This window comes from Budorcas taxicolor, chromosome 5 (assembly GCF_023091745.1).
Source record: "Budorcas taxicolor isolate Tak-1 chromosome 5, Takin1.1, whole genome shotgun sequence".
Lineage (NCBI taxonomy): Eukaryota > Metazoa > Chordata > Mammalia > Artiodactyla > Bovidae > Budorcas > Budorcas taxicolor.
The window spans coordinates 111,769,392-111,780,113 of NC_068914.1; the positions used below are offsets into that span (position 1 = coordinate 111,769,392).

The window sequence follows — 10,722 nt, forward strand, 5'->3', positions numbered from 1 at the left end:
CCTGCCTGCTATGGGGAAGGCACTGTGCCAGATACTAGGCGTGCAAAAACCAGCCCCTGAGTGAAAAAGACTGTGGTGGAGAGAGAACATGGGGCCTGTGTCCTGGACTAGCTATCAGACCTTTGGCCACTCACTTATCCTTGGTTTACTATCTGCAAATGGAGGTGATGGTACATCTCCCAGAAGGTTATTAAGATGATTAATGAGAACAGGACATGTGAAGCTCCCGCCAGAGAGGTGCTCAGTAAGCAACAGTTCTGAGCGTGGCAGCCATATAAACAGAAAGCTTTAATGTAGCTTGACGTAAAAAATAAAGATGGAGTGACTAATGCTGTGTTTGATCAGAGAAGGCTTCACAGAGATTATGGTCCCCCAAGCAGGATTTCAGAGTTTTCAAGGCAGATCTTTCATGGATGAATTCTGACCTGATTCTTGTCAGAAAACTCATCCTTTCTTTTGTCCCTAGAGCATGTTCCTTTTGCCTCTTTTTCAGCCCATACCTCACTACACATTACTGAATAGTAAGACAAACAGTAGATTTAGAAATAGGCACACCTAGATTTATATCCCAACTTCAGCACACTTGCTTTGTGACCTTTGGCAAGATTCTTAACTTCCTAGAATTTCTGTTTCTTATTTTATAACATGGTGTAATACTTGGATTATTGTGAATATTGACTGAAAATGTAGGGGACAGAGCCATACACTGAACTGCCTTGGGAACCCCAGACTGACCCTAGCATTTATTTATTGTTTCATCTCCCCTTACATTTCAGCATCTCATGCAAAAACATGCCATTTCTTTTCTACTACTGTGTCTTTATACATGATTCCCTCTGCCAAGAAAAATTCAGTTCATGAGGTAGAAGAGCATCATGGTAGGAGCCAAGGGCTGGGTATCAGCCTCAGCTCTGCCATTCATTAGCGAGATGACCATGGGAAGATGATTTTTGTCTCTATACCTCAGTTTTTTCAGTTGTCTGTAAAATGGGGAAAATAATGGTGTCTCACTCATCAGGTTATTGTGAGGATTAAATTAGCCATATAAAAACCCAAGTCTATGCCTGGTACATGGTAAGCACTGAAAACCTCTCAGGACTTCAACCCACTCCCATTCCTACCACCTTTATTATTCCTCCAGATATAATTCAAATATTACCTGCTTTGTGAAGTCTTCTTCAGTTTCCCTACACCTTCATTCACTTGCCCTCTGTGAAGTTGATGGACCACCACTTGTTCCAGGTACACTTCCTAGGCATATTGCAGGTGGTATTTTATCCAGATCACCCATATGTTCTTATTTACTATCCCAGCCACCCTCTGGGGTTGATCAAATTTTCGAAGGTGAAATTCACCTTTGTAAGAGGACTGAGAATCTTTGATAGCTGACCCTGTCATGTAGAGACTCTCCCCTCCGCTTTTCCTCTTAAAAAAAGATTGGATCTACAAGTTAACTAGTCATATCCCTATTGTACAGATTGAGTCTTTTAACAAATAATTATTTTAAAATATTAATGTATTTATTTGGCTGCACTGGGTCTTAGTTGGGCGCATGGGATCTTTGCAGCATGTGGGATCTAGTTCCCTGGGCCCCCTGCATTGAGAGACCTGAGTTTTGGCCACTGGACCGCCAGGGAAATCATTCAAGAAATATTTATTGAGCAGTTACTAAGTGTGGGCACTGAATTAAGTGCTGGGAAGACTGTGGGGGACATAAATAATCTCTGCCACATGTGGCTATTTACATTTAAATTAAGTAAACATAAATGAAATTTAAAGCTCACATCTATACTTGTCATATTTTCTGAGCATTAGACAGGGAGAAATCAAATGGAGATGCTGGGAATTGAACCCAGGACCTCATACATGCAAAGCATGTGCTCTACCACTGAGCTACATCCCCAAGTGCTCTAGTTGTGTTTTATTTGTTCAATAACTACATGTGGTTAGAGGCTATTGAGTTGGACAGTGCTGATACAGACTATTTACATCATCACAGAAAGTTCTATTGAACTAAGCTATTCCAGAGGGGAGGCTGACATTGATCAAATATCCATACATGAAAATATAACTGCAACTGTGGTAAATACTAATCAGAAAGAATGCATGGTGACACAGCATTTCAGAGGGCAATTTGGCAAGACATGTTTGAACTAAGATTTGTTAGTGAGTTAGCAAAGCCTATAGTTAGATTAATTAAAGAGATTGAACTTTCTTTGCTACATCTACTGTGGGAATGAACCATTCTCAGCAATCAGACTATTCCAGAAAATGCCAATGTTACTTTGAAGGGATGCAGTTATTGTGAAGAGTCCTAAAGGCACCCTGTGGAGAGACTTCAATCACATCAATGTAGAGCTCAGTCTCCCTGGAAAGAAAAAGAAGGGGCTCCAGGTTGATAGATGGTGGGGAAATAGAAAAGAATTGGCGACTGTTTGCACTACTTGTAATCATGCACGGAACATGATCAAGGGTGTAACACTGGACTTCTGTTACATGATGAGGTCTGTGTGCACTCACTTCTCCATCTATGTCAAGAATGTTTCTCCTGTTGAAATCCAAATTTGGGGAGGTGAAAAATACATCCCCTTGGGGTTCAGATGAAGCAAGGTGTTGCTTGTTCAGTGTCTCAAGCCCAGAAAGATGAGTTAATTCTTGAAGGAAATAATACTAAGCTTGTTTCAAATTCAGCTGCTTTGATTCAGCAAATGATAACAGGTAAAAACAAGAATATTAAAGACTTCCCTGGTGGTATAGTGGCTAGGAATCCCTGCTCTCAATACAGGAGGTCTGGGTTTGATCCCTGGTCATAGAACTAGATACCCCCATGTCTAACTAAGACCCGGCACAGTAAAAAAAAAAAAAAAAAAAAAAAGATTATTATTTTTTTAAACAAACAAGAATATCAGAAAATTTTTGAATGGGATCTATGTATCTGAAAAGGAACAGTTCAGCAAGCTGATGAATAAGATCTGAGTGGTCTGGCTACAGAAACAGCAAGATGCCAGATGGTTTTTCAGACTCATTTGTGGTATTTAAAGATGCAATAAAAGCTCTTTTGATTTGAGGGTGGAAAAAGAGATTGAAAAAAAGGCTAATGGCTAGGGCATAGAGATGGAGAGATTTGGGTGACTCTCCAAAGAGGTAGAAGGATCGTAGAAGACCTTGTAGAAAAAGGGTGAGAAAGCTGAGAGGCTTAGTAATTTGACTCTCTAATCAGTAATAGAACCCAGATTTGACTTAAGCCTGTGCTGCCTAATGGATGTATATTCAAAGGACTTTACCTCTGTAATTTACAGATCTCACCTTGCTACTTTCCTTTTTGGAACTCACCAAATTTCCCTAGATTATTTCTTCACCAAAAAATATGCTATAATAATTTCCTTCTTAGACAAAACAAACCCCAAAAAACCTTCCTACATCCCTCTTCAGCTACTTTCCCATTTTTTTTTCCTTCTTCTGTTTTTACAACAAAACTCCTTGAAAGAGTTGGCTGTACTTATTACCTCCAGGTAGCTCAAGTGGTAAAGAACGTGCCTGCCTATGTAGGAGATGCAGGTGACTCAGGTTCAATTCCTGGGTCAGGAAGATCTCCTGGAGGAGAAAATGGCAATCCACTGCAGTATTCTTGCCTGGGAAATCCCATAGACAAAGGAGCCTGGTGTGGGCTACAGTCCACGGGGTTGCAAAACGTGACTGAGTACACACGCGTTACCTCCATGTCCTTTTTTCTTTTTTTCTGTTTTTTGTTGAAGCTCCTCTACTTAGGCTTTCCTCCTCCCTCACACATCCTTATCATTTTCAATGAAGTCAGCAATAACTTTGCTGACTCAATCCTTATCTTGCAGGATTTCTTAGCAACACCTGATATAACCGATCTTCCTCCTTTTTGGAGCACGTTTTCCTTGGCTTTTGATTTACCACATTCTCTTGGTTTTCCTTCACCGCCCTCCAGCTCCTTCTCAGCCCCCTTTGCTGGACATGTCTCCTTTGCGCTTTGCCAGGGCTCAGTCCTGGATTGTCTTCATTTCTCCAAATAAATTAACTTACTAGGTAATTTTATGTAGTGCCATGATGGCTGATTTTATGGTACCCAGTTGTTTGATCAGACTGATACCAGTCTAGATGTTGCTGTGAAGGTGTTGTTGTTGTTTTTTTTTTTTGACATGATTAACAGCAAAATCAATAGACTTTGAGTAAAGCAGATTACTCTCCGTAAAGTAAGAAAGCTTCCTATAATCAGTTGAAGGCCTTACGAGAAAAGATTGAGGTCTCTTGCAGAGGAAAACAAATTGGGCCTTCATGCTCAAGACTGCAACATTAAGACTGCTGGAATTTCCAGCCTGCTGGCCTGTTCTATAGGTTTCAGACTTGCCAGCCCTGACATCCTGAGAGCCAGATACATCTCTCTCTGTCTCTGTTGCTTTTGTTTCTCTGAAGAACCCGACATTATATATAATTTTATATCCATGGCATTAAGTATCTTTTATGTTTGACTTCCAATTTTTATTTCTAACCCTGACTTCTCCCTTGAATTCCAGATTTGCATACCAACTGCCTACTCAAAAATCTCCATTTGAATAGCAGTAGGTCTCTCAAACCACACCATGGATTTGTCCAGAACTATTGCTTTCCATCTCTCCCATCTTTCCTCCTCTTCCCTGAGCATCCCCGCTTTTAATTAAGGAGTACCCACATCTATCAGCCAAGGTCAAAACCCTGGAGTCATCACTGATTTTTTTCTTTCTTTTACATTCCTCATTCCATCCATTTGTAAAACTAATTAGCATTATCTTCAGATAATATAGTCTAACCTCACTAATACAAACCTTCATCATCGTAGCTTGTACCATCACAGCAATTTCCTGACTGGGCTGCGTTCGTCCGCTTTTGAGTCTCTATCTTAGTCTGTTCTCCACACAGCAGAGCAATCCTGTAAGGGTGCAAATTAGATCATTTCTCTCTCCTGTCTCGTGACACTTTGGCTTCTTATCACACTAAGAATGAAATCCAAAGTCCTGACTATGGCCTTTGGGATCCGACCCCTGGCTACTTCTCTGACCTCCCTCCCTACCACTTTCTCCCTCACTCATTGAATTATAGACACACTGGTTCCTTTGCAGATCCACAGGCAAATCAGGCAGTCTCCCCGTTTAGGAGTTTAGTATACCCTGTTTCCTCTGCTTAGAAAGATTTCCCCCTTAAGTCTTGCTCCTTCATTTCACTCTGGTCTCTGCTCACATGCTGAATATTTAGATCTTTCCTGACCCCTCTACCCTACTGTATTCTCATGGTACAAAGAATTTGTTCCAAAAAGTTTCCCCACCCCCGCCCCCCCTCCTGTGAGGGGAGCAGTGAAGTTAGGCTGGTAACTACAGGGATTGGGCATATGGGATCATGGGAGATTTTAAAAAATGGGAACACATACACACGCACAAAAAAAATATGGGAACACTACAGTGTGTTTGTGTGATGATGGGAATGATCAGGTGGGAACAAAAAGCTGATGATGCCAGAGAAGAAGGCTAATTTGAGGAATGAAATTATTGAAGATTGAGAAGTCAAGAAAACATGAAGATCCAAACACAAGTGGAGAGGTTGGCCTTCATTAAAACAAGGATGAAGGCAGGGAATATGCCAGCTTGGTGGTTGTGTTGGAAATAGGTGGGGTTCTTTCTGGTTATACTATTTTCTTAAAGCAAAAAGCAGGTCATGAAACAATGGCAAAGTGTAGGTGTTGTTGGCTTAAAAACACAAGAGTTGGAGTTTATGAAGTTTTATTCAGGATCTTATTGAGAACTATAGCTCAGAGACAGTGCTCGTGATGTGTTTTTTTTCTTTTGGCTAGGAAGTCAATCGTGTGTTTGTGTGCGTAGTTGCTCAGTCATGTCCAACTCTTTGCAACCCCATGGATTGTAGCCTGCCAAGTTCCTCTGTCCATGGCATTCTCCAGGCAAGAAGACAGGAGTGGGTTCCATGCCCTTTTCCAGGGGATCTTCCCAATCCAGGAACTGAACCCAGGTTCCTGCATTGCAGGCAGGAGCCACCAGGGAGGCCCAGGAAGTCAAGCATACATCGTAATAAAAGATCACTACTAGTCACAGAGGACAGGTAGCTCGATTTAATGAGTTTAGTGCTTATCTAAGTGTGGGAAGATGCAAAAATCTGAGGTCACTGCAATGCTTCCTGGGACATGCCTCTAAATGTTTAAGGACCTGTTTATCCAAAGCATAGAATGCTTCATCCTGCTTCCATCCTGAATTCCTCTCAGGTTTGTGGGCAGTTGAATTGGGTTGCAACTTAATCCTTATAGAACTGGGTGTTGCGTATTAAGGGGGGAAAATTTCCCAGTCTGACTCTCTTGAGTCCTTGTGGCTGGACTAGTAATAAAATTAACACAAGACAGATTAACAGGAGAAACAGAAACAAATTTTAATTCATGCCCATACAGCTCCCATGGAAATGGGATCCATGAAGTGGCCAAAGGAGGCAGCTTTTATATTTTTTAGACAAAGAAACAGTACATTTGTGAGGAACTGACAGGACAAAGAAACTGAGGTTCTCTGTGCCCAGTTAGTGGCAAATATGATCAGAGTATGGGCTTGGGGTATATTCAGTTCTGTTCAGTTCAGTCGCTCAGTCGTGTCCGAGTCTGCAACCCCGTGGACCGCAGCACACCAGGCCTCCCTGTCCATCACCAACTCTTGGAGCTAGCTCAAACTCATGTCCATGAGTCAGTGATGCCCAAACAGGTTTGCTTCTATAGGCATCCTGGCCCCACATTCCCTATCTTTGGTGATAAGGGTGTCCTTCTGCCTCCAGGTGCAGGAGTGCACTTTCACATGAGTGACTTATTTCTTGCTCTCAGAGAGACAGAAAGGAGAGTCAGAGTGTTCTTGCACTGGGGCCATTTCTTTATTTTTGCTGCGCTGTGTCTTTGCTCTGCATGGGCTTTCTCTAGTTGCAGTGAGCGGGGGCTACTCTAGTTGTGGTGTGCGGGCTTCTTATTGCAGTGGTTTCTCTTGTTGCAGAGCACAGGCTTAAGGGTGCATGGGCTTCAATAGTTGTAGCTCATGGGCTTAGTTGCCCCCGAGCATGTGGAATTTTCCCAGAGCAAGGATCGAATCTGTGTCCCTTGCATTGACAGGCAAATTCTTAACCACTGGACCACCAGAGAAATCCTGGGGCCATTTCTTAAGTAATTAGTTAAAAAGAAAAATCAGTGTTGAGGCACATTTTGGGGTGGCGTACCCTGGGCCCCAACTTGAGCAATGCTCTTTATTTTCCTTTGTTCACAGTGTGTTAGAGGTTTGGTACGAAAGGGTCACTCTGGAAATTGGGAAAACAAATATATCAGTGATACAAAGGACTGCTGGGCAGCTTTGGAGACACACTGAGATTAGTGGCCTTGACTTTAAAGTGAAATTACTTTTAATTTCATGTTTTCTCCAGCTATGTTTTCTGGTTAAGTAGGGTACAGAATATGTGGATGTCTAGATTTAACAAGGGTGGCCCTTGTCAAGTCAGTACAATTGAGGACTTTGGACCTTATTTGGAGGTTCCTAGAGAGCCACTGAAGGTGTGAACAGAGAAGATTTGAGTGTCAGAAAGGTGGCTCCAGTTCAGTGTGTGTGTGTGTGTGTGTGTGTGTGAGAGAGAGAGAGAGAGAGAAAGGCTTATTGAGGAACAGTAGTTTAGTGCACTAGTACCCTTGATCAAACGCTTATGTAGACCCATTAATAGTGTGCTTAGATAACAGCTCAGGAACAGAGGGTCTTTTCCAGCATTTTCTGCACACTTACTATATGTAACAGGTTCTAGGAGGGCATATCGGAGAAGGCAATGGCACCCCACTCCAGTACTCTTGCCTGGAAAATCCCATGGATGGAGGAGCCTGGTAGGCTGCAGTCCATGGGGTCGCGAAGAGTCGGGCAGGACTGAGTGATTTCACTTTCACTTTTCACTTTCATGCATTGGAGAAGGAAATGGCAACCCATTCCAGTGTTCTTGCCTGGAGAATCCCAGGGATGGGGGAGCCTGGTGGGCTGCCGTCTATGGGGTCGCACAGAGTTGGACACGACTAGCAGCATTAGCAGCAGGAGGACATAATAAATCAAGCCAGATTTTGCCTTCTTAAAACTCTGTTGGATTTAGATGGTTTGTGTAATTATTTTTAGGTATTTGAGGACACCTAAGAGGGAAGGAATGATAAACACTCAGGTAGAAATCAGGCAAGCCCTCCCAGAGGAGGTGATATTTCAAATGAGCTTTGAGGGAAGAGGCCTTTAGGGAGGGAAGATAATTTTAGGCAGGAGGAATAACAGGAACCCAGTCAACAGAGGCAAGATGTACCACTGGAACAAATGCTACCTGATGAGAGATGGGGGACGATGAGGCTCTTTTCCCATTAACCAGCAACTAAATAGAACTAAGGCATTCTCTGTATTTCCCGACAAGGATAAGATAGCTGGGCCTGGAACTGCAGCAAGAATCGTTTGAAAGGAAAGTGAAGCTTTTTTTTTTACAGTCATTTAAAAAAAACACACATAAAAAGTAACTACATGGGGCTACTCTTGGGATTTGTGTTGTTAATATGATCTGCTCACTTAAGAACAGTGTGAAGGGGACTTCCCTGGTGGTATAGTGGTTGAAACTCTGTGCTTCCAGTACAGAGGGGCATGGGTTGCCTGCCATGTGGCCAGACAAACAAAAAACAGTGTCAAGTTAAAAATGCCTTATCTAGCCTTTTCTGGTAATTCTGTCTGTCTGTCATAGAAGGCTCTTAGAAGTCAACCCTTATCATTTGTTTTTAACACATTAAGTCAAATGATTTTCAAGTCCTTCTGTATCCTAAGACATGCTTTTGATATAAACTGTAGTTTCTAAAGATTTTTAAGAATGCAGAGTTATGACCCTGGTTCGCAGACTGTTTTGTGTAGCTTAAATGAAATAAGGCATCAGTTTAGTTCAGTGCAGTCGCTCAGTCATGTCTGACTCTTTGCGACCCCATGAATTGCAGCACGCCAGTCCTCCCTGTCCATCACCAACTCCCGGAGTTCACTCAGATTCACGTCCATCGAGTCAGTGATGCCATCCAGCCATCTCATCCTCAGTCGTCCCCTTCTCCTCCAGCCCCCAATCCCTCCCAGCATCAAAGACTTTTCCAATGAGTCAACTCTTCGCATGAGGTGACCAAAGTACTGGAGTTTCAGCTTTAGCATCATTCCTTCCAAAGAAATCCCAGGGCTGATCTCCTTCAGAATGGACTGGTTGGATCTCCTTGCAGTCCAAGGGACTCTCAAGGGTCTGCTCCAACACCACAGTTCAAGAGCATCAATTCTGCGGCACTCAGCCTTCTTCACAGTCCAACTCTCACATCCATACATGACTACTGGAAAAACCATAGCTTTGACTAGACGGACCTTAGTAGGCAAAGTAATGTCTCTGCTTTTGAATATGCTATCTAGGTTGGTCATAACTTTTCTTCCAAGGAGTAAGCATCTTTTAATTTCATGGCTGCAGTCACCATCTGCAGTGATTTTGGAGCCCCCAAAAATAAAGTCTGACACTGTTCCCCCATCTATTTCCCATGAAGTGATAGGACCGGATGCCGTGATCTTCGTTTTCTGAATCTTGAGCTTTAAGCCAACTTTTTCACTCTCCTCTTTCACTTTCATCAAGAGGCTTTTTAGTTCCTCTTCACTTTCTGCTATAAGGGTGGTGTCATCTGCATATCTGAGGTTATTGATATTTCTCCCGGCAATCTTGATTCCAGCTTGTGTTTCTTCCAGTCCAGCGTTTCTCATGATGTACTCTGCATAGAAGTTAAATAAGCAGGGTGACAATATATAGCCTCGACATACTCCTTTTCCTATTTGGAACCAGTCTGTTGTTCCATGTCCAGTTCTAACTGTTGCTTCCTGACCTGCATACAGATTTCTCAAGAGGCAGGTCAGGTGGTCTGGTATTCCCATCTCTTTCAGAATTTTCCACAGTTTATTGTGATCCACACAGTCAAAGGCTTTGGCATAGTCAATAAAGCAGAAATAGATGTTTTTTTGGAACTCTCTTGCTTTTTCCACGATCCAGCGGATGTTGGCAATTTGATCTCTGGTTCCTCTGCCTTTTCTAAAACCAGCTTGAACATCTGGAAGTTCACGGTTCAAGTATTGCTGAAGCCTGGCTTGGAGAATTTTGAGCATTACTTTACTAGCATGTGAGATGAGCGCAACTGTGCGGTAGTTTGAGCATTCTTTGGCATTGCCTTTCTTTGGGATTGGAATGAAAACTGACCTTTTCCAGTCCTGTGGCCACTGCTGAGTTCTTCAAATTTGCTGGCATATTGAGTGCAGCACTTTCACAGCATCATCTTTCAGGACTGAAAATAGCTCAACTGGGATTCCATCACCTCCACTAGCTTTGTTTGTAGTGACGCTTTCTAAGGCCCACTTGACTTCACATTCCAGGATATCTGGCTCTAGATGAGTGATCACACCATCATGATTATCTGGGTTGTGAAGATCTTTTTGGTATAGTTCTTCTGTGTATTCTTGCCACCTCTTCTTAATATCTTCTGCTTCTGTTAGGTCCATACCATTTCTGTCCTTTATCGAGCCCATCTTTGCATGAAATATTCCCTTGGTATCTCAGATTTTCTTGAAGAAATCTCTAGTCTTTCCCATTCTGTTCTTTTCCTCTATTTCTTTGCATTGATCACTGAAG

At 42.5% G+C, this 10,722-nt stretch overlaps 1 non-coding gene and 1 pseudogene across 1 annotated transcript; one reads left to right on the forward strand and one right to left on the reverse strand.

Moving 5' to 3' along the window:
- Positions 1–1,831: 1,831 nt before the first annotated feature.
- TRNAA-UGC (transfer RNA alanine (anticodon UGC)) lies at positions 1,832–1,903 on the reverse strand. Its single transcript has one exon. It is a non-coding gene; the product is annotated as a tRNA-Ala (tRNA).
- Positions 1,904–2,246: 343 nt separating this feature from the next.
- On the forward strand, positions 2,247–2,813 carry LOC128048189 (60S ribosomal protein L9-like; annotated as a pseudogene).
- The last annotated feature ends 7,909 nt before the right edge of the window (positions 2,814–10,722 follow it).